The 24,216-nt window shown below is 42.1% G+C and overlaps 1 protein-coding gene and 1 long non-coding RNA gene across 2 annotated transcripts in view; one reads left to right on the top strand and one right to left on the bottom strand.

The window, feature by feature from the left end:
• The window catches only part of hic2 (HIC ZBTB transcriptional repressor 2), a 75,603-nt gene extending 67,808 nt beyond the window's left edge, over positions 1-7,795 (bottom strand). Inside the window, exon 1 of the mRNA XM_008117354.3 lies at positions 7,590-7,795. The gene's annotated coding sequence lies outside the window, so the exon portion shown is untranslated. The remainder of the gene's footprint in view (positions 1-7,589) is intronic.
• A 3,678-nt stretch (positions 7,796-11,473) lies between these two features.
• Positions 11,474-23,106, top strand: LOC107983263 (uncharacterized). The gene is made up of 3 exons (XR_001730702.2): positions 11,474-11,749; positions 15,279-15,357; positions 20,395-23,106. It is a non-coding gene; the product is annotated as an uncharacterized LOC107983263 (long non-coding RNA).
• Positions 23,107-24,216: the final 1,110 nt, after the last annotated feature.

Genomic DNA, 24,216 nt, shown 5'->3' with positions numbered 1-24,216 from the left:
TACAAATAAACAACTTTGCTCTTTCTGTCTTAAAAAAACAGCAGTTACTATTCTATCTGATACAGTTTTTTCAGAGAAAAACACAGTAAAATAAGCTAGCCCTCTCCTCATCTCAGGGCAACAATGAAGTTAAAACAGTGGGCATGTTATGAATGTGTGCCACATAGATACAGTGCAACTTATTGGAAGGGAGGAAATTGCAATTCACCCCTAAACAAATTCAGCCAAGAGAGCCCCATGATAGGTTTGCAAAGAGTAATAAATGACTTGAAGGCATACAATAGCAGTATCTGGGAGTTCCCCCCAAAATGAGTGGGGTCGAATGTGAACCACCTATGAATATGATTGGCAGACAGGTGTTTTGGAGCAAGGGATGCAAATTGTGGCAATGAGAATAGACTCACAAAGCCTTGATAATTGCAGATTAAATTAAAGTGCATTTGAAGAGCTAAGAGAGAATGAATATGTGGGATTGCAGGGGGCAGAATGTACATGGCATGTATATTGAGCTGAGTGAAGCTGGGGAGTGGACAAATACACAGTAATAGAGGAGCTGGGCATCTCTAGCCAACAAGAAAGTTTGAGCAAGATCTTTTTTTCCCCCAAACAACCAGGCTAGATGAGGCAAGAGTTGAACCACAGACTTCCCATCAATTCATGCCTAAGAAAGTCAATAGCTCAGCGGCAGAACACATGCTTTGCATCCACAGCACAGCTTCAATCCTCAACATTTCCGGTTAAAACAGGAGTGGGGAAGCTTTGGTCCTCTGTACCTTGTGAACTGCAATTCTCATAGTCCCACTGCCAAAGGGGAATGTAGCACCAGTGCTTGTCTCTGGAGCAGGCGATGGGAAAGATGTTATGCCCATGTCTCCATCTGCTAATCAAAGCAGGGGTGGCAAACATTTAGTCCTTATATGATTTGGTGTACAACTCCCACAACCCCATACCATTGCCATACTAGGTGGGACTTCTGGAAGTTGAAGTCCTAAACATCTGCCAGACCAACAGTTCTCAGAACCTGTTATAAAGGAAAAAGCTCATTGCCATTGGATTTCCCATTTACTATCCAAACTTGGACTACTATATACTTTTGCTTTCCCCTTGTATTCCCAAACCCTGGGAATACAACAAGTTTGAACATCTAGCAGTTTAGCTCCTTCAACAGTAGACAACTATCAGTTTTTATAGTCTGTTTCAAAGAATTTGGGGAACTTTAGATCCTGAAACAGAGGAGGAAAATGGAAAGAAAAAGAATGACTTAAACGTAATATGGAACATCAGCACAACTTCTTTACCGCAGTATCTGCAGTAAAATAACAAGAAATATCTACTGCTTTATAGTTACATTCCAGAAAAATGTAGTTTTAGCCTGTAGAAAGATGGCAAAGGGTCAGTCATTTTCTTGTGGCATAAGATCTTCTGCAGGCAATGAGAAAGTATGTCCCATAATAAGGCTGTTAAGCCCAGTCCAGTTAAATCAAGAGTGTTTCAGACGCACGAAAGGGAGAAATGTCTCACTGGCCAGCAAAGCAGCAGAAACTTCCACAACAGATTTCATAAGTCAAAACACTGTGCATTGAGAACTGCTCACACTTTAGACGGCCCCAACCCAAGACAGACAACTGTCAGAAATTACAGCATCCTTTAAAATAAGAAACTTCCGATTAGAATACACTGGCTTGATTATAACTTCAAAAGGTGATTTGAAACCAGTTTTTCATCAGATATCATTTAACAATACTGATAAATAGAAGACTGCCAGGAGGTTTCAATATTCAGTTATTTTTAAGGCAAATCTCCAGCTTCATAGCTGGGCTTGGATTCTTTGGTAAGAAACTGAACAGCTGAGCTCCGGTTAATTTTTCACCAAGTCCAGCCAGGCAGCATGTCCAGCCATGCTGAAATACAACCACCACCACCACCCCGCTCCCTCGCCAGCCCTTCCCCCACTTCTTCAGACCCCATTGAGCTTAAGCTGTCACACAGCCCACATAATGGCTGAATCACAAATGCAATTCGTTTCTGCCTCTTCCTCCCCCTCCTCGTGCCCACCAAACCTTCCCAAGACAACATCTGCTACTGGCTTGCTGAAACCAAGGCGCTCTCGGCGGCAGGGGCTTCTAGTTCTCACTAAAACCCAGAAGTGCCTCAATTGAATAGAAGATACTGAAGCAAAAACATTTTCTTTAACATCTTTTAAAAATCAAGTACAAGTACTGTAGGAAAGATGTACACATGTACCCATGTGCAAGGGGACATTTTTCTTTTGGAAATGACCATAAGGTCTTCTTTTCTCAATCAGCTTAAAAGATGCCCCTCCAAGATGGCACAGTGTTGGAGGGCCCCATCTGGCAATGCAGACTCAAATCCCGAGTTTAATCTTGACCTGAAAGCCAAAGCAGACTATATAGGCTCACATATTCCATCCTCTACCCAAGTATCAGATCAAGGCTACATGTACATTTCCACTCTCTCATTTTCCTTTATGAATAGGCAACTGGCAAGTTAATTTTAAGGAGCTTTGTTATCAGTTGGCTCACATACACACACAAAATCCATCTCCTTACCTAGAGGGCATTTCTAATTCCCTTTCTTCCTTCAAAATATAATTCTTTCTTTAGGAGAAGTTTAGAGTTGCAGAACACGGGGTTGTTGGTTTTTTTGTTTTGTTTTTGCATAGGGACCCTTTTCCAGGTTTAAGCAAACAATAAAAAACCACCCATCCCATCCCACCTTATCACACCAGTTTGTCTACTAAACATCACAGGCAGCACAATACCAGTTCAGAGGGTTTCAGCCACAATTTTTCACCACATGTAGCTGTGTCCATGCCAGCTTTCATTTCAAATTGCTGCTTTGCTTAAGACCTCCTTTAAATTCTAGATTTCAAACACCACTTACATTTTTATACCAGAGCATGTGCTACTTTTTGCCAAAGAACCCAGAGCATCCTTGTTCAAAAATAGTTTGTGAAAATGTATATATCAACAACAAACACAGATCTCAAGAGACCAAGGGAATTCACCCCCACGTTGGCATGTGTGTTGGACTTCCTAAACAGTAAACTAAAGCAACTGCAATTGTAGGGAGGCACACATCTGCTTCTCACTATTCTTTGCACTGATGAACCCATGCACTCAAAGTCCATTTTTGAGGTGACTTTTCTAAAGAAATGAGTGGGTGTGCCCACATCTTAAGATACGAATGGACACGTGTGTAAATAATGTGTTTTTGAGACTGGAATAAGACACTTATGTTCCAAACAAATGTAGAAGAGAACAATCTCAAATTTGATTCCTAGTTGATAAAATGATATAAGCGGAGGGAGCAAGATGCTGGGAAATGTATTTTTTAAAAGACAGAAAAGATGCACCCAGATAAGCCCTAAATGTACACCCCACCAATATCAACAGGATTTATGCCTAAGTTTAAAAGATACATAGCAACCGTCCCATATACCACCTGTGACTTCAGAAGTCAAACTAATCTAAAATTAACACAAGAGTCTTGTGGCACCTTCAAGTTTAACACATTTGTTGCAGTGTATGCTTTTGAGGACTCTAACTTCATTGGATGCAAGAAACACAGAAATTCAGGGATTAGAGTGCAATCCCAGATACTGCTGTTGAAGTGCAATGAAACATAGAAAGTATTGACAGTGACTGTTTTGTCTGAAGAGTAGTATTGGACTCTTGTTGTGCTTGCAGCACTTTCAGGAGTCAGTCATTGAATGAAAAGACATTGAAACAGCTACGGACAGCTGTGGAAATAAATCCATTTTCCCTCCTGGGGCAGGCAGAATTGTAAAAGCCCTGTTCCTGAAGAGCCACTTACAGCTCCTACCTGACTATTGCCTTCAAAGTTGGTGCTTTGATTCTGAAAACACAAGCACTCTACATCTTTGTTCAAAGTAAATTGTTTTCTCTCACACAAACACAAACCTTTTCCTATTTACTTGTGCAAGCATCTCCACTTCAATGAAATGGTGTGCACTTCTGCTTTCTGGTCACCAAACGTCTTTCTTCCACTTTCTTTTGCCCTTCAACAAACATATCGGTATTCCTGTCCCCCATATACTCCAATAAGAGCCCTAATTGGCACTCACACCATGGACTTTTCAACAGATTGCATTCAGCAGTGTGTGTGTCTATATATTCTGCAATCACACAGTTAAAAAGCAACCAAAGTGATACAAGGGGGCAACCAAATGCAACAAGCCTTGAGTAAATCAACCTGAGTTGTTGCTGTTGTTGTTGTATACTTTCAAGTCGTTTCTTGCCAATATATATGTGTTCAGAAGGGGTTTGCCTTTGCTATTCTCTGAGGCTAAGAGAATGTGACTTGCCCAGTGGCTTTCCATGGCAGAAATGTTATTTGAACTCTGCTCTTCTTCAGGGGTGTAGTCCAACACTCAAACCACCACGCTGGCAGTCAACTCATTACTTTGGTAAGCCCTACTGATTCCTATGGGTCAACCTATGTGGGACAAAAAGTGGATTTAACACTCTAGTCTCTCTTTTCTAAAGATTAAAAAAAAGATTTTCAGAGTTCCCTCAAGGGCCTCTCCACCCAAGGTAATGTCACAACAGCATTCATAAAATGACTAAACAAGAAGAAACCAGCTGGGAAGGACTGATTAAAGGGGGGCGTGGAGGCAGTAGAGATGGCAAGGGTGGTGAGGAGAAGAAAATAAGTGTCCTTGTTTTGCTTCTTGAGGAGTGCCCAAATCTTTTTATTATTATTCCTGCCCTGATTTCTCTCTAAAAAGATGCCCAAATCCTTCTGTCCATAAAGTTCCCAAGGAGAGCACTTCCAATCCTTTCTTTGCCCACTTTCCAAACAGAAAGCGCATGGAAGCCAGAGCCCAGCACAGCAAGAACACAAATCCTACAACAAGGGAGTTTTTCAATTGCAAACACCAGCCTTCACAGAGATCCACAGAGCCATTTCTCTTGCTGGAAAGCATTTCGTTCATCCAATCAAACTAAAAGCAACTCAACAAAACACAAAAACTTTGGCACACTCCCTGGTCCCGTGTGTCCCCATCCAGCACCCCCAGATTAAAAGTTGACAAAGTTGGAACTTCTATTTGGTAGACAACACATATCCAACTCTACAGAGCTTAATTCCCGATAGAACTAATGTGCAGAAGGGGGGAAAGAAAGCCAAGGCTGAGACAACAAGGGCAGCATGACCTGAGAAACCTCCCTGGACTCCCTGGTCCCTTTCAGGAATAATTAAGTGCATCCACATGCACCCTTGCCTAGCTGATAATACCTTTTAATTCACTGTTCACCATCTCCTTCCTATTTTAGCCGAATTTTAGAGATTTTTAGTAGAATTTTAAGGATTTAATATGTTTATAATTATGTATTGTCTTGCTTATTTATGTTGTTTTGACAATTTATTGATTTGTTTTCAAACTGTTTTATGTACTGCTGTGGGCATTGAATGTTTGCCCTTGTTTATTTCGTTGTGAGCCGCCCTGAATCCCTTCGGGGAGATAAGGGCGGGCTGTAAATAAAAGTTTTCATTCATAATTGAGCTTGGGGGGTTTAAAAGGGCTCTGGTGAGTAACTGGATAGGATCCCAAATCCGGGAGGGGGCAGCTCGCTGAGGAAACCCCTGGAAATGCATAGGGTTCGCCATAAGTGGCTTTGAAAGCACATGGGCATACACAAGGGCCCATTCTCTGGCCTCCTCCAAAAGCAATGGGGGGGAAAAGAGGCAAAGAGGTGGGCATTTCGGGATGCCAGAACCCCCTCCATGCTTTTGGGATGCTTTTGAAACCGGCAAGTGGCCAACCCCCCCACAATCCTTTCCCCAATGGTCACAACGCCCCGCAGAGCCAGTGTCTTTCTAGTCTCTACCATCTCAATGGAGATGCAGGAAAGGGGGGGGGGGGTTGAAAGAAAAGAGACAGAGAAGGAAGAACAAGCGCTGTGGCAAAAGTTCAAACGTGGCTGGGGAAAAGGAAAGGGGGGCTTCTCCTCCCCTCATCCCATCACCAATCGAGGGGTCCCTCCTTCTCTAGATTTAGGAAGGGAGGGAAAGAGGAGGGAGCCTGCCTTGCCCTGGCATCTCAAAAAGAAGCGAGGCGCCTTTGCCCTGGCATCTATACAGGATTGGGGTGGGTGTGGGTGTGTGAATCCCTTTAAGTATCCCCTTTAAGGGGGGAGAGGGTCCCTCGCCTTGCAAAAAGAAGCTAAAGTCCCTTTTTTCCTTCCTAGATGGTGATCAAAAGGAAACCAGGGGAGGGGATTTGGCGGGGGGGGGGGTGGACTGTTTGGTGAGTCTTTTAGCTCCCTGGGAATTAATTCCTTCTACAAGAAGAATCAATCCCTCAATCCCTTGCCTTGCCATTTGGCTCAAGGTGTGCACCTTTTTATTTATTTATGACCTGTACTTCTACCCCCGCCCTTCTCACTCAGGGCGGCTTACAAACTATGGCAACAATTCAATGCCAGATTCAGACAATAACATCAGTAAAACAATACAGCAGAGCCTCACTTATCCAAGCTAAACGGGCCGGCAGAACCTTGGATAAGTGAATATCTTGAATAATAAGGAAGGATTAAGGAAAAGCCTATTAAACACCAAGTTAGGCTATGATTTTACCAATTAAGCACCAAAACATCATGCTATACAACAAATTGGACAGAAAAAGTAGTTCAATACACAGTAATGTTATGTTGTAATTACTGTATTTACGAATTTAGTACCAAAATATCACGATATATTGAAAACATTGACTACAAAAATGGCTTGGATAATCCAGGGGCTTGGATAAGCGAGTCTTGGATAAGTGAGACTCTACTGTATATGGGAAAACTAAGAAAGGAAGATTTATATATCTGTGGAGGTTCCTGGGTGGGGGAAAGAACTGTTGTCTTGGATAAGTGAGACTCTACTGTATTACAAAAACTGTAACAAAAAAATATGCATATCTATTAAAACCGTCTTTCAAACATATATCAAAAGTATCACAAGTCTCGCTTTTGTAAACACTGAAACAATTGCTTTTCCTTGGCTCTCCCTTTAAGAGAGACCCAAATCCCTTGTTATGGCATCTCTATAGATTGGGGATTTGTGTATGTGTGTGGAGTCCCTTTATTATATGAATCGCCTGCCTAAAGGCACAGGGGATCTCTTGGGCTTCTTCGACACTGCTATAGAATCCAGAGGAACTAGAACGGGATGGTCTACACTGCTTTGGTATATAATCCGGCTCAAAGCAGACCATTTGGGTTTTCGGTGGCAGTGTAGCAGCTCTGTCATGCCTACGGGTTTGGAAGAGGGGTGTCTCCTTGAAGAGACTGGTCTTTTTGCCACTGAAGGGAGGGAGGGTCAGCATTTGTTTGCCCCAAAACGGAGCTAAAAGCCATACACAAACACACCCTCTAGTCTTTGCCCTTTTGCAAAGGGGCTGCCAAGTTGCCACCTTTCCCTGCTGGGGATGGTGAAGTTCTCTCCCCAAAGCCCCCGTTCTCCTTTGTGCGTGGCTCTCTCTATCTCTGGAGAAACTCCCTTCGAGGTCCCTTCCCTGATATACACACCCACCCACCTATCATGGGGACCCGGCTTACCTTTTGAATGGCATGCTTCCTCTCTGCCAGGGCCGGCTCTGGCTCTTCCTTCGCCGCCTCCTCCGCCCCGGTGTCTCCCTCCTGGCTGCCCGCCGCCGGTGCCTTTATTATACCCGCGCCTCCCGCATCTCACCGCCTTCCTCGCGGCGCCATCTTGCCCGCCCGTGACGTCGCCGCGCTTCTCACCCCTGACCCACATTTGAATAGGAGCCAACAAGAGGCGGGGGGGGGGGCTGAGGGGGCTCTGCCCGAGGAGGAGAAGATTCCGAGGGGGCGTGGCTTGAAGCGCCTTGGGCGTCTTAGGCCACGCCCCCTCGCTCCTCTGCTCCTCCTGGCCCCTCCCTTTCTAGCCAAGGAGGGGGCTGAGACCCCTCTCTCAAGGCTCTTCCACACAGAATCTCAAGGCAGAATATAACCCACTATGGGCCCATCCACACAGCCGCAAAACCTAAAAACTCAAGGCAGAATATAACCCACAGAACCCAAAAACTCAAGGCAGAATATAACCCACAGAACCCAAAAACTCAAGGCAGAATATAACCCACAGAACCCAAAAACTCAAGGCAGAATATAACACACAACGGGCCCTTCCACACAGCCACAAAACGCAAAAACTCAAGGCAGAATATAACCCACAAAACCCAAAAACTCAAGGCAGAATATAACCCACAGAACCCAAAAACTCAAGGCAGAATATAACACACAACGGGCCCTTCCACACAGCCACAAAACGCAAAAACTCAAGGCAGAATATAACCCACAAAACCCAAAAACTCAAGGCAGAATATAACCCACAAAACCCAAAAACTCAAGGCAGAATATAACACACAACGGGCCCTTCCACACAGCCACAGAACCCAAAAACTCAAGGCAGAATATAACCTACAATGGGCTCTGCCACACAGCCACAAAACGCAAAAACTCAAGGCAGAATATAACACACAACGGGCCCTTCCACACAGCCACAAAACGCAAAAACTCAAGGCAGAATATAACCCACAAAACCCAAAAACTCAAGGCAGAATATAACCCACAGAACCCAAAAACTCAAGGCAGAATATAACCCACAAAACCCAAAAACTCAAGGCAGAATATAACACACAAAACCCAAAAACTCAAGGCAGAATATAACACACAACGGGCCCTTCCACACAGCCACAGAACCCAAAAACTCAAGGCAGAATATAACCTACAATGGGCTCTGCCACACAGCCACAAAACGCAAAAACTCAAGGCAGAATATAACACACAACGGGCCCTTCCACACAGCCACAAAACGCAAAAACTCAAGGCAGAATATAACCCACAAAACCCAAAAACTCAAGGCAGAATATAACCCACAAAACGCAAAAACTCAAGGCAGAATATAACCCACAAAACCCAAAAACTCAAGGCAGAATATAACACACAACGGGCCCTTCCACACAGCCACAGAACCCAAAAACTCAAGGCAGAATATAACACACAACGGGCCCTTCCACACAGCCACAGAACCCAAAAACTCAAGGCAGAATATAACACACAACGGGCCCTTCCACACAGCCACAGAACCCAAAAACTCAAGGCAGAATATAACCTACAATGGGCTCTGCCACACAGCCACAAAACGCAAAAACTCAAGGCAGAATATAACCCACAGAACCCAAAAACTCAAGGCAGAATATAACCCACAGAACCCAAAAACTCAAGGCAGAATATAACCCACAAAACCCAAAAACTCAAGGCAGAATATAACCCACAAAACCCAAAAACTCAAGGCAGAATATAACACACAACGGGCCCTTCCACACAGCCACAGAACCCAAAAACTCAAGGCAGAATATAACCTACAATGGGCTCTGCCACACAGCCACAAAACGCAAAAACTCAAGGCAGAATATAACCCACAGAACCCAAAAACTCAAGGCAGAATATAACCCACAGAACCCAAAAACTCAAGGCAGAATATAACCCACAAAATCCAAAAACTCAAGGCAGAATATAACCCACAAAACCCAAAAACTCAAGGCAGAATATAACACACAACGGGCCCTTCCACACAGCCACAGAACCCAAAAACTCAAGGCAGAATATAACCTACAATGGGCTCTGCCACACAGCCACAAAACGCAAAAACTCAAGGCAGAATATAACACACAACGGGCCTTTCCACACAGCCACAAAACGCAAAAACTCAAGGCAGAATATAACCCACAAAACCCAAAAACTCAAGGCAGAATATAACCCACAAAACCCAAAAACTCAAGGCAGAATATAACCCACAAAACGCAAAAACTCAAGGCAGAATATAACCCACAGAACCCAAAAACTCAAGGCAGATCATCCACACTATCTGCTTTGGACTGGGTTATCTGAGGGCCCTTCTACACAGCCATAGAACCCTTCTACACAGCCAGAGAACATTGACATGTTTTCAAACTGCTAGGTTGGCAGAAGCTGGAGCTAACAGTGGGAGCTCACTCCGCTCTCCAGATTTGAACCTGGGACCTTTTGATCTGGAAGTTCAGCTGACATCAAGGCAAAATTACCCACAATATCTGCTTCGAACTGGGTTATCTGAGTCCACACTGCCATATATATAACCCAGAATATCAAGGCAAATAACTCACAATATCTGCTTGGAACTGATGGCCCTTCTACACAGCCATATAACCCAGAATAAAAAGGTAAAGGTTTTCCCCTGACGTTAAGTCCAGTCGTGTCCGACTCTGGGGGTTGGTGCTCATCTCCATTTCTAAGCCAAAGAGCCGGTGTTGTCCATAGACACCTCCAAGGTCATGTGGCCACTGGCTTGACTGCATGGAGCGCCAATGTTATCTTCCCGCCGTAGCAGTACCTATTGATCTACTCTCACACTGGGGGTTGGTGCTCATCTCCATTTCTAAGCCGAAGAGCCGGCGTTGTCTGTAGCCACCTCCAAGGTCATGTGGCCAGCATGACTGCATGGAATGCCGTTACCTTCCCACCTTGCATGCTTTCGAACTGCTAGGTTGGCAGGAGCTGGGGCTAACAGTGGGAGCTCACTCTGCTCCCGGGATTTGAACCTGGGACCTTTCAGTCTGCAAATTCAGCTGACATATAACCTCATTCAAAACAGATAATGTGGGATTTTATACAGCTGTATGAAAAGAACATAGAATACTAAAAGTCCAGGCAGGAAGATACTGTCCTGTCAAAGCCCTCCCAGCAGATGGCCATCCAGCCTCTGCTTTAAAACCTCCAGACTCCAAGGCAGAAAGATATTCCATATTGTGGGATTTTCTGGGATATAGGGCTGTGTGCAAAGGCCCCTGGGGCCCTTATCCCAGAATATCAAGGCAGAAAATCCCACAAGATCTGCTTTGAACTGGGATATATGGCAGTGTGGACTCATAATCCAATTCAAAGCAGATCTTGTGGGATTTTCTGCCTTGTTATTCTGGGATATAGGGCTGTGTGGAAGGGCCTAAAGTCTCCCTTTCAGAGGAAACAGTTGTGTGGATATTTGCTGCAGTCTTTGCAACAGTAACACTCAAAATAAATATTTATTATTGTTACATTTATTCATACGCCACTCGTGGCCCTATATAAGCCAGACCCCTTCCACACAGCTGAATACAACCCCACATTATCTGATTTGAACTGGGATATATGGCAGTGTGGACTCAGATAACACAGTTCAAAGCAGATACTGTGGGATTTTCTGCCTTGAGATTCTGGGATATAGGACTGTCTGGAAGGGGCCTGAGTCCACACTGCCATATATTCCACTTCAAAGCAGACAATGTGGGATTTTCTACAGCTGTGTGGAAGGAGCCTCTCTTTTCTTTTAGAGAGATAAAACGAGATACTGTACCGAAGAATAGCCATCTTCTCCATCCTTCTTTCTATCTTCTCCAGAAACTTTTAACCCCCTCAGGCCGTTTCCCGCCTTTTTTGTGTGAGGGGAAATCGCCTCAGGAGGTGCAAAAAAGTTCTTTCGCTCGGGACCTTGAGGAGGGGGCGGGTTTTGTTTTGCTCCCCCCTCGCAGACACCTTCGCGCGTGGGTTCTCTTTGGCCCCTTAAGACGGTTTCCCGCCCTTTATTTCCCCCCACGGAGGGGGAAAAACCCACCCAAAACACCTCAGGAGGGAGAGAAAAGTCTTCGCGCTCGAGGAAAAGGCGCGCATCCTGTCGGGAGGTAAAGCCCGTTGCTTTCCATGGCGTGGCATGAGGGAATTGCTTTCCATTGAATTGCATGAAGGAGCCTCATTGCTTTCCATGGGGGAGAGTATCACCCCTCTCTTTTGGAGTGAATTTCATTGCTTTCCATGGTATTCCATGAGATAATCTCATTGCTTTCCATTGAACTGCATGAAGGAATCTCATTGCTTTCCATGGGGGAAGTATCTCCCCCTCCCTTTGGTGGAAATCTCATTGCTTTCCATTGAATTGCATGAAGAAATCTCATTGCTTTCCATTGAATTGCATGAAGAAATCTCATAGCTTTCCATTGAATTGCATGAAGAAATCTCATAGCTTTCCATTGAATTGCATGAAGGAATCTCGTTGCTTTCCATTGAATTGCATGAAGGAATCTCATTGCTTTCCATGGGGGAAGTATCTCCCCCTCCCTTTGGTGGAAATCTCATTGCTTTCCATTGAATTGCATGAAGAAATCTCATTGCTTTCCATTGAATTGCATGAAGAAATCTCATAGCTTTCCATTGAATTGCATGAAGGAATCTCGTTGCTTTCCATTGAATTGCATGAAGGAATCTCGTTGCTTTCCATTGAATTGCATGAAGAAATCTCATTGCTTTCCATTGAATTGCATGAAGAAATCTCATAGCTTTCCATTGAATTGCATGAAGAAATCTCATTGCTTTCCATTGAATTGCATGAAGAAATCTCATTGCTTTCCATGGGGGAAGTATCTCCCCCTCCCTTTGGAATGAATCTCATTGCTTTCCATTGAATTGCATGAAGAAATCTCATTGCTTTCCATTGAATTGCATGAAGAAATCTCATAGCTTTCCATTGAATTGCATGAAGGAATCTCGTTGCTTTCCATTGAATTGCATGAAGGAATCTCATTGCTTTCCATGGGGGAAGTATCTCCCCCTCCCTTTGGTGGAAATCTCATTGCTTTCCATTGAATTGCATGAAGAAATCTCATTGCTTTCCATTGAATTGCATGAAGAAATCTCATAGCTTTCCATTGAATTGCATGAAGGAATCTCGTTGCTTTCCATTGAATTGCATGAAGGAATCTCGTTGCTTTCCATTGAATTGCATGAAGAAATCTCATTGCTTTCCATTGAATTGCATGAAGAAATCTCATAGCTTTCCATTGAATTGCATGAAGAAATCTCATTGCTTTCCATTGAATTGCATGAAGAAATCTCATTGCTTTCCATGGGGGAAGTATCTCCCCCTCCCTTTGGAATGAATCTCATTGCTTTCCATTGAATTGCATGAAGAAATCTCATTGCTTTCCATTGAATTGCATGAAGAAATCTCATAGCTTTCCATTGAATTGCATGAAGGAATCTCGTTGCTTTCCATTGAATTGCATGAAGGAATCTCATTGCTTTCCATGGGGGAAGTATCTCCCCCTCCCTTTGGTGGAAATCTCATTGCTTTCCATTGAATTGCATGAAGAAATCTCATTGCTTTCCATTGAATTGCATGAAGAAATCTCATAGCTTTCCATTGAATTGCATGAAGAAATCTCGTTGCTTTCCATTGAATTGCATGAAGGAATCTCGTTGCTTTCCATTGAATTGCATGAAGAAATCTCATTGCTTTCCATTGAATTGCATGAAGAAATCTCATAGCTTTCCATTGAATTGCATGAAGAAATCTCATTGCTTTCCATTGAATTGCATGAAGAAATCTCATTGCTTTCCATGGGGGAAGTATCTCCCCCTCCCTTTGGAATGAATCTCATTGCTTTCCATTGAATTGCATGAAGAAATCTCATTGCTTTCCATTGAATTGCATGAAGAAATCTCATTGCTTTCCATGGGGCAAGTATCTCCCCCTCCCTTTGGTGGAAATCTCATTGCTTTCCATTGAATTGCATGAAGGAATCTCATTGCTTTCCATGGGGCAAGTATCTCCCCCTCCCTTTGGAATGAATCTCATTGCTTTCCATTGAATTGCATGAAGGAATCTCGTTGCTTTCCATGGGGGAAGTATCTCCCCCTCCCTTTGGAATGAATCTCATAGCTTTCCATTGAATTGCATGAAGAAATCTCATTGCTTTCCATTGAATTGCATGAAGAAATCTCATTGCTTTCCATGGGGGAAGTATCTCCCCCTCCCTTTGGAATGAATCTCATTGCTTTCCATTGAATTGCATGAAGAAATCTCATTGCTTTCCATTGAATTGCATGAAGAAATCTCATTGCTTTCCATGGGGCAAGTATCTCCCCCTCCCTTTGGAATGAATCTCATTGCTTTCCATTGAATTGCATGAAGAAATCTCATTGCTTTCCATTGAATTGCATGAAGAAATCTCATAGCTTTCCATTGAATTGCATGAAGAAATCTCATTGCTTTCCATGGGGGAAGTATCTCCCCCTCCCTTTGGAATGAATCTCATTGCTTTCCATTGAATTGCATGAAGAAATCTCATTGCTTTCCATTGAATTGCATGAAGAAATCTCATTGCTTTCCATGGGGAAAGTATCTCCCCCTCCCTTTGGTGGAAATCTCATTGCTTTCCATTGAATTGCATGAGAGAATCTCATTGCTTTCCATGGTATTCCATGAAATAACCTCATTGCTTTCCATGGGAAAAATATCTCCCCCCCTCCATGGAATACCATTGCTTTCCATGGGGTTGCACAAGGAAATCTCGTTGCTTTCCATGGGATTCCATGAGATAATCTCATTGCTTTCCATGGGGAAAATATCTCCCTCTCCATGGAATACCATTGTGTTCCATGGGGTTGCATGAGGAAATATCACTGTTTTCCATGGGAGAAATCTTTCCCCCTCCCTTTGGAATGAATCCCATTGCTTTCCATGGGGGTTGCAGGAGGAAATATTGTTTTCCATGAGGTTGCATAAGGAAATCCCATTGCTTTCCATGATATTCCATGAGAGAATTTCATTGCTTTCCATGGGGATAGAGTATGTCCCCCTCCCTTTGGAGTGAATCCCATTGTTTTCCATGGGATTGCATGAGAGGGTACCATTGCTTTCAATGTGGCTGGCTCCCCAAAAAATGGACAACAGCTCCTCCGAGTAAATCCTATTGCTTTCAATGGGGCTTCCTTCCAAGTAAATGAAGCCATGGGATGTAGCAAGAAGTGTACATCCTATTGCTTTCAATGGGAGTAGGTGAGTGCCCCCTTAAAGGTAAATGGGTTGTGCTTCCTTTAAATGCCACTGAACTCCATTAAATTACTTCTCAGTTGCTGCCTTTGGGTTACCAAAAATGGAAGGAAAATTTTCAGCCCCCTTCCAAGTTTTCCCAGAGTTTAGAACTTTGTTTTGGATTTTTTTTTTCAAATTTAGGAAATCTGTCTCTTTGCATCTATGGACACCCTGAGATCTCTTGGAGATGGGACCCAAGTCTGAACAGGAAATTCATTTATGTTGCATATACACAGAGCCTGGAGCTCATTTTAGGCAATATCTTTAATGTTTTCTTTTATACTGAACCATTAGAAAGCAATTTTGCATTGAAATCTGTCTTTGAATTCCTTTTGTTCAAGGATGGGCACATTGTGGAGGCAGAAAGAGAGCTCTGAATCCTACCCCTCGGAACTGACCCTTTGAATCCACTGCAGACAGGTAAGGCAACACTTCTGTAAATGCCAAAAGTATTCCATAAATCTACTTTGATAGGATTAGCTTCTAAGAGGGGAATGCCATTTCTCAAGGGGATCCCAGCTGAACTGTTTTGAGAATCTAAACAATGTTGCATTTACCTTGTTGATGGTAGAATTGTAGTACAACAATGTCAGGAGGATCACATTTCCCTTTGTGCCTTAAAAGCGAAATGTTTATCTTGCAATTCATATTATCCAAACTATGCGGGGGTGAGAAGGGCGGGGTATAAATATAGTAAATAAATAAAATAAAATAAATCATGTGTGTAAGCTTTGTTGAACACAGAGAGCCCTACTCTTGAGTAAATGGGCATCTGCATACATTGCTATTATGATGCACTCTTCCAAAGGTACAGTAGAGTCTCACTTATCCAACACTCGTTTATCCAACGTTCTGGATTATCCAACGCATTTTTGTAGTCAATCTTTTCAATACATCATGATATTTTGGTGCTAAATTCGTAAATACGGTAATTACTACATAGCATTACTGCGTATTCTGTCATTTCTGTATTTTTCTGTCAAATTTATTGTATAACATGATGTTTTGGTGCTTAATTTGTAAAATCATAACCTAATTTGATGTTTAATAGGCTTTTCCTTAATGCCTCCTTATTATCCAACATATTCGCTTATCCAACATTCTGCCGGCCCGTTTATGTTGGATAAGTGAGACTCTACTGTACAGTAGAGTCTCACTTATCTAACATAAACGGGCAGAATGTTGGATAAGCTAAAATGTTGGATAATAAGGGATTAAGGAAAAGCCTATTAAACGTCGAATTACCTTACGATTTTACAAATTAAGCACCAAAACATCATGTTTTACAACAAATCAACAGAAAAAGCAGTTCAATACATGGTAACGTTGTGTAGCAATTACTATTTTTACGAATTTAGCACCAGAACATCGCAAAGTATTGAAACCATTGACTACAAAAACATTGACTTCTAACAAATTGACTACAAATAAAGATAGAAATGCATAAAATGAATTTAGAGTAACAAGTCGAAAATTAAATCTGTAAAACATTCAGTCCTGTCTGCCTAGAGAAAGAGCTGTGGATCCAGGTGGGAGGTAGACTGCGTTGGATAATCCAGAACGTTGGATAAGTGAATGTTGGATAAGTGAGACTCTACTGTACCTGTTTTCCTCAGTTGGCAGTTATTTCAATATGTGCTTATTATATATAGTCATTAGTCAATGTTTTAACAGCAGTTCTTCAAGTGTTGCCAAAACTTAAACCTTCTATATACCACTAATCCTATGTTTGTAGGTCTGAAAAATATAATTTAAAGGGATAAGGAACCCCCAAAGGCTATTACAACTGTGCCATGGGGCTACAAAATGGTGTTTAATAGAATAAAGTAAAACTCCTGTATCAGTGGGGCATGGTTTCCAAGACTACCACCACTGTAAATACTTGAAACTATGGGTAATAGCGAACTCTATATTTTGACCATATTTAGGCTGGAAGCGTACCATAGAATTGCACTGGTGGACCTAGAGAAGCCCACAAACACTTCTAGAGCAAGGAAGGTGTTTTTTTTTAAAATAAATGAATATAATTCAAACACACACACAATTTTTTTTCAGACTGACCTACCTCATAGGGTTGTTGTGAGGCTCCTGGGGAGGAGAGGCACAGGTGCTGCTTTGATTCCCCTGGAAGACAGGAGCAAAATATATGCAACCAATAAATATTAGTGATACTTGGAGATGTGTAAAGTGGATGGCATCACAGTGCCGCATAGCCAATTAGATATGGCGAGGGGCCAACATCGCTCAGGGCAAACAAAGCTTAGTTGGAACAGAGACAATTCTTTCAGAGCAGGCGAGCTCTTTCCATCCATTCTGAAGTGCTCGCTGAAACACCTTTCAAGAGGTGCATTTTTCAACATCTCTACCCCGCTCCCCAGCTAGATTTCTTTCTTTTGCCCTCGACTCTGGTTTTAATATATTTATGGTTCTGTTTTTAAAGTATTTTTCATTTCTTGTTTGTTCTATGACAAGCGACTTTGTTCTTTTCAGGACAGATTGAAAGACGGGGTATCGGCATGACTGGGCAGTCTATGCCTAAACAAAGGCACAAAGCTCAGTCCACCTTGTCTGCTTATTAGAGTTGCTTTGATTCTTAACTTGCTTGGAGTTCAAAGTTTTCGCCACAGAGGTCTCTTGTTCCAATCCAAAGGGCTTGCCCAGACAAATAAAAGATAAGAGAGAGACCAACAGTGTCGGATGAGCCCCGACCTTTAGTCTTCTTACTGTCCACATCCAGAAGAAGAATCTTTCAGATGTAGCAAGAAGGGGCAAGCAAATGGAAAGGGTGAAAAATAAAATGAGGTGCAGGCAAGTCCAAAATGTAGTCCCATAGTTCCAGGAATGTTGGATTGAAACTGTGATGAGAATAGCAAATGTTGGCTTTGTTTAGAGGCTAATGAGTCAGGCTCCTATCCCCTTGTTTTTGTAGTTGTGTGTCTTCAAGTCATTTCTACCTATGGATCACAGGGTTTTCTAGGTAAGACCAAGGTGTCCCTATCACAGGAGTTTCTTAGTCTTTTGCTAAGACTGAGTGTGTCACTTGCACAAGGTCAACTAGTGGGCTTCCATGGCCAAGCAGGGATTCGAATTCTGGTCTCCCAGAGTTCTGGTCCAACACTCAAACCAAGAACCCAGCAACACAACCAAATTTGGCAGTGGAAAGTGTCTAGCATAAAACCAATCGAGATGGGACAAATTGCTTTCCTGCTGCACCAACAAGGTTGGCAACATCTTCCAGCTGGCATTTTGTAGTTTGAATATTTGTACTGTTTTTTATTTATTCCCCATTCTTTCCCTTAAGTTGTCTCAAGGCAGTTGACAGGATATAAATAAAGTTTAAAAAAAAAACACTTATTTAGATCTGACATACAAATATTCAATTTAAAATTGCATTAAACCATTGCTAAGTTTTTCATTATTCTGTGGATTCTGTGTCCTGATCAAAAACCTGCCCTGCAGATTTTGAATCTAGTAATCTATAATATTAGTATATATTTGGTCACTGATTTGGCGACAAACAAAGAAAGGAAGTGCATCTACACTGTGGAATGAATGCTGTTTGACCCCACTTGAACTTGCCCAATGTTATGGATTTGTGGGCGTTGTAGTTTGGTGAGGTGTCAGCACTATAGGGCAGAGCAGATCTTGTAAAACTACAACTGCCAGGGTTCCATAACCATGGCAGTTAGTGGTGTCTAACTGTAATCATTTTACAGTGTAGACGCACCCAGAGTCAGATTCTTCACAGCTGCAACAATGAGTGGGTGGAATGGACACTGAGGGAAAAGAGGCAATGCAAAGAAAGAGCCCAACAGCTGCTGGTCTTAGCCAGAATCAAGCAGCTCCCCCACATCATCTCACTCCTATCTGAATCACAGCAGGGAGATTGATAATACATGCAGTTGTATGGTGGAGTACTGCAGCTCCTGATTCATGGAATGGGAAAACCGATGGACCCTCCTTTGCTCTGCAATTGAAGGAAGTGATAACAAGGCTTTCAGGTTTTGGTCTTCTCCTGTGCTGAAGAGCCAGCACAGGAGAGAAATGACTGAACAGAAATCCCCTGCTACATTATTATAATGAGCTCTATAACATTACTTTAGCTTGCAACCTGGAAATGCCAATGCTTCTTTATATTTGAAATTGAAGCCTCAATCTGTTGCCTTTCAACTGACTGAAAATCTTCTGTTAGACTGTGGCTAGTGGATTTTCCAAGTTTAGTTTCAGAGAAATTAGAAGTAAATGCTACTGAGTTGTTACAATAACACGAGGGTCAAAATATATTTTTAAAAATCCTCAGTTTTATTAACGTGTAAAACACCTGTTTGTTGTTCATTACTTTAAATTTACTCACAGAACAACTCCTTTCTCATTGGGTTGTTGTATGTTTTCCGGGCTGTGTGGCCATGTTCCAGAACTATTCTCTCCTGACGTTTCACCCACATCTATGGCGGGCATCCTCAGAGGTTGTAAAAGATGTTTGTCAGCAGTATCCAGAATCATTTGCTATACCTGTAATGATCCTTTTATATAGAGATGCCAGGGGATTGAATTTGGATGACTTCTGCAGGTAAAGAGTGTATCACTGTGCTATAGAAAGAAGGTCCAGTCTTCATTGTGGAGCTTGAGCAATGAGGCTCACTTGTGTGACGCTTTTCCTTGGTCTGGCCTACTATGCAGGAATGTTGTGAAGATAAAGTAGGAAACCCAAACATACTCTTGAGCCACATGGAAGAAAGGAAATATTACAAATAAATTATTTGCATGTGTGTAGGAAAGCCAGTGTTTAGTGGTAAGAGTGTTGGACTAAGGCTCTAGGAGAACAGGGTTCAAATCCCTGCTTGGCCATAGAAACTCACTGAGTGACTTTGGGCGAGTTACACACTCTAATCTTAGAAAAGACAGGTTTCCTTCTAGTGGAAATCTTTTCACCAGACCTCTGATTCTTTGCTTTGGGGAGCGAATTGGGCTTGTAAGCCAGAAATCTATTTGATTCTTGCTGCTTCAAGATTACATAAGATCTCAAAGATCTTCAAAGTAACAGCTCCAAGAGTAGCAGCTTACAAGGGAATAATTAATTATTGGCAACAGAACTGCCAACAGCTTGCCAGCGGAGTGCTTTGATAGAAATTAATTTCAGAAACACCACACTTGATGCTTAGAAAATTGCCTTACTTATATGGGTTCTGAGGTGGCACCATGGACAAGGAAAAAATGGCATTGTCTCTCCCAGAATAGATATTCCAAGTTAGATTCCTTGGTACATGCACACACATACACACAAATTAGCCCAAACATGTGCTTATAAGTCCACAGAGGGCTGCAGTAATAGAACCAAGACACAGCAGGATTATAGTGTATTTTAACTAATTCTCAATGGTTTTAATTCTATGGATTGTTTAGTTGTCATATTTATGTGTGTATTATTGATGTTTTTCTATGTTGTTTGGTTTTTAGAATCTGTCAACAGCCGTGAATGCTATCCTTGGGAAAAGGGATAGCTATAAAAGAATAAAATGGAGAAGGCAACAGTGAAAAAAAAAGTGGATATTTGTACGTAGTTATTTCCTATCTCCAATCTGATCTAGTATAAGGCTGGTTTCCTACAGGCCAATCTGAATTAAAATATTGTTCAAGTATTTTCAAATATTTCCTCCTGCCTAGCAAGCCCCTGTTGGTGCCCCCACATGGCTTCCAGTTGTGATGGATTAGGCCCAGGCTGAACAATCTGTTTTAAAAGAAGTTCTAAACTCCATGGAGTTGTGGCTGGAGTCATCTCCTGGACTGAATATTCATTGCAGCCAAAAAGCACGTTATTTCCCACCGTGTAATGCAAGGTGACGATAGAGGACAGGACAAAAGGGTTGAGAGTTGGTGGGTTTTTTTTCTCTTTTGAGCAGACAGAGAGCCAATTATAAGCTGGAGAGGAGTTCATCTTCCACTGTTCTAGCAACATTTTATAGGTATTTGCTTCAAACTTTGCAGATGAGTTTATGCAGCCTGTGTTTTGTTTATCTTCCTTGTTGTTAAGATACACAAGATATCTGCTTGAGTTTAAACTGAAACCAACTGTTAAAAGTACACACCATGCTAACACAGTAAGAAAGTGGGGAAAAACCCAAAGAAATGTGGGGGAAAACAATCGAGATATCCTTTCACAGCAACAGCATCAACCTATAGTGGAAAGTAATATTGATGTTCTTTTAAGCTACTGGTTTGTGAAGTTTCCTGAAAGAAAATTCTCACCTAATGTGAAGAGGGCGAACATGGCAGTCTAAGGAGATTTGGAGGCTTGGGTGCTCTTTATACCTGCAGAGAAATGGAGCAGAATTAAAATGCTGTGGATGGGGAAGCCAACAAAATTGCTGAGAATTTTGGAAGTATTTGGAAATGGCAGCTCATGCTTCCCATCTGAGGTGCGTCTGTAAATCCTTAAGGTTTTCCTGGATGCAGGTATATATTTTGAACTGCAAGCAGTGCACCCTTCATGACAACCTCAAGAAGGAACCAAAAACACCAGCAACTAACATTTCACCAACCCTCTGATATTTCACCAATGAAAACTGAGACTATGCAACAGGAGGAGGTGATCAAGACAACAAAGGCATAAATGAAAAATGAGGCTGCAGCCATTAGCTTTGGCCTAAGTCTACAGAGAAAGGGCAAGATCTCACCTCCTTGTTTCCTCTTAGTGAATTTAGTGCAAACTACTTTTGGACTTTGAATTCAATTTGCAGCAATGGAAATATACTGAGGACAAGGGAGGAGGAAGAGGCAAAAACTGGGATATATTAAAAAAAAACTTAAAATCGAGAAGGCAGAGGATTAATCAGACCTCTCCCTGCCAAATTAAGACAATTGGAGGGGATGTTATGCCTTTATTGCACAGAATTAACTACTAGTTTACCCAGTTTCCATATTGGGAGTGGGGAGCCACCTTGTCCCTTGCCTAAGGCTTTCCTCCTACATATCCATGACACATCTTCCCCTCCAACTTTGGCTGGAATGATTTCTGAAGATTTAAGCATCTGCAAGAACTTAAGGGCCATAGAAGCATCTCTCCCCCCACACACCCTAAATTCTTTTTTTTTAATGTGAAGACTCAAGACACAATGTAAGCAAGCTGAATGGGCCATTAGCACCAAACTCGAAAGATGTTGAGTCAAATAGGATAAAAAAAAGCGCCATAAATTTTTACAACTCCTTAGAGAGAAACACTGATGATTAAAACATGAAACCTTGACTTTTCCAAAAATGCTTAAAAGATTAATACAGAAAATGTAGTGCCAAGGCTGCCGCAAGGATTACGCTTAATGGGAACGTTAAAAGTTATTTTAATGTAAAGCAAACATGGCCAACCATGGAAAGATCAAAAGTGGAACCTGCAGGAAGATCTGAGTTCCAGAAAAAGGAGAGTTGCTCAGGAACCAGCCAAAAGATTAGATAGTATGAATAATACACGTTACTCTCTCCAAGTCATGCATTTTGCCCATAGTGTGTCCCAAAAGCAGCTCCTTTTAGTTGTTACTCTAATGCCATCTGGAAAACTCATTCTGGATTCCTGGCCCATGTCTTTCTCCTCGACATGAACTACTTGTGGCCCTGATTCGCTTTCAATTTCTCTCCTGCTTTAGTTCAACTCTGGCGGAGCGTGTTGTTCTGCTCTGGTTATGATTGCTTTGGGGAGCTGAGCATTCTGCTGTGCCTGGCGCCATGAACATGCACCGCAAAAAGTTTGTGCCAACAGCTTTGTTTGCATCCCCATGAGCCATTTGCAGAAGGCAATTTGTCCGTTGTGTTATTTCATTTGCAATGGATTCCTTGCCAGCCCTTGCAGCAAAGAGACACCTCATTCCAGGAGAACCCTGGCACACGGCACAAAGTTGCCAAGTTGAAAAGCAATAAATTGATGTACAAATTGGATTGGCATCTCTCGCTTCCTTTTGGCTCCACCCTTCGCTTGCCAACTAACCATGTAGCTGTGGATCTAACACAGTTGTTTCTGTTCCCTTCAAGATGCTAGAGGCTAATACAACACTTTGAATGCTTTTTTTTTAGGTGCTTCTGTCCCTATTTACATCACCCCATCTTTATAACTTTGCTCATAAAAGGGGACTCAGTTCACAATGGGATCTTCCAAAATGGTGTAGAAAAGTGTGAATTCTTATCACACGTCTTCTTGGGATTTGCTGGCTGTGGTCACTTCCACATTCAATTTTTTTAGGTAGGCTGTTCAAAATGATTTCTTGGAGTTTTCTCAAGGGTTCAGACAATTCATCTCTTGAAATGAAGGCATGGTTTGTTGAAGTGCTTCTTTAGTTTGAAGGACAAAAGTTATCTTCTGAATTTAAAAAAAAATAATGGAGCAGTGTTGAGTCCTTTCACCAACTTCTCTTGCAACAATAGCTAAAAACTTGTTCAAAGTAACATTCCAAATATAACTTGCAATAGTCCCTTCCTTTTACAACTGTAGCTAAATAATTTATTCAAAGTAACATTCTAAGTGTAACTGTGACAATAGCAGCTTCCTTTCTCTTGCAACAATAGCTAAAACTTATTCAAAGTAACATTCCAAATGTAACTTGCAATAGTCCCTTCCTCTTACAACTGTAGCTAAATAATTTATTCAAAGTAACATTCCAAGTCTACTGTGATAATAGCTACCTTCGTCTTGCAAATACAGTAGAGTCTCACTTATCCAAGATTCGCTTATCCAAGGTTCTGGATTATCCAAGCCATTTTTGTAGTCTATGTTTTCAATATATCGTGATATTTTGGTGCTAAATTCGTAAATACAGTAATTACAACATAACATTACTGCGTCTTGAACTACTTTTTCAGTCAAATTTGTTGTAGAACATGATGTTTGGGTGCTTAATTTGTAAAATCATAACCTAATTTGATGTTTAATAGGCTTTTCCTTAATCCCTCCTTATTATCCAAGATATTCGCTTATCCAAGGTTCTGCTGGCCCGTTTAGCTTGGATAAGTGAGACTCTACTGTATAACCAAATAATGTGTTTGAAGTAAAGTTCCAAACTCTGCTGTTGATCAGCACAAGACCCTCTAGAGATGTTGGAGGACAACATCCATTCTCCTTACCACACTGGCTGGGGTTAATGGGAGATGAAATCCCACCAAATCAGAGGCAGGAACCTACTCTCCACCCCTGGATTAGGGCAAAATCTGGCTGCTCCGGTCTCCTGCCCTTGGACGACTAAGCACAGCAGCCTTCTGACATCTTGTGGCTTCCCTCCACAGTACAGCTCAGACTTTCTT

Source organism: Anolis carolinensis, chromosome X (genome assembly GCF_035594765.1).
Source record: "Anolis carolinensis isolate JA03-04 chromosome X, rAnoCar3.1.pri, whole genome shotgun sequence".
Lineage (NCBI taxonomy): Eukaryota > Metazoa > Chordata > Lepidosauria > Squamata > Dactyloidae > Anolis > Anolis carolinensis.
Note: the sequence above shows the minus strand (reverse complement) of the source record. Positions and strands in the feature narration are given on the sequence as shown.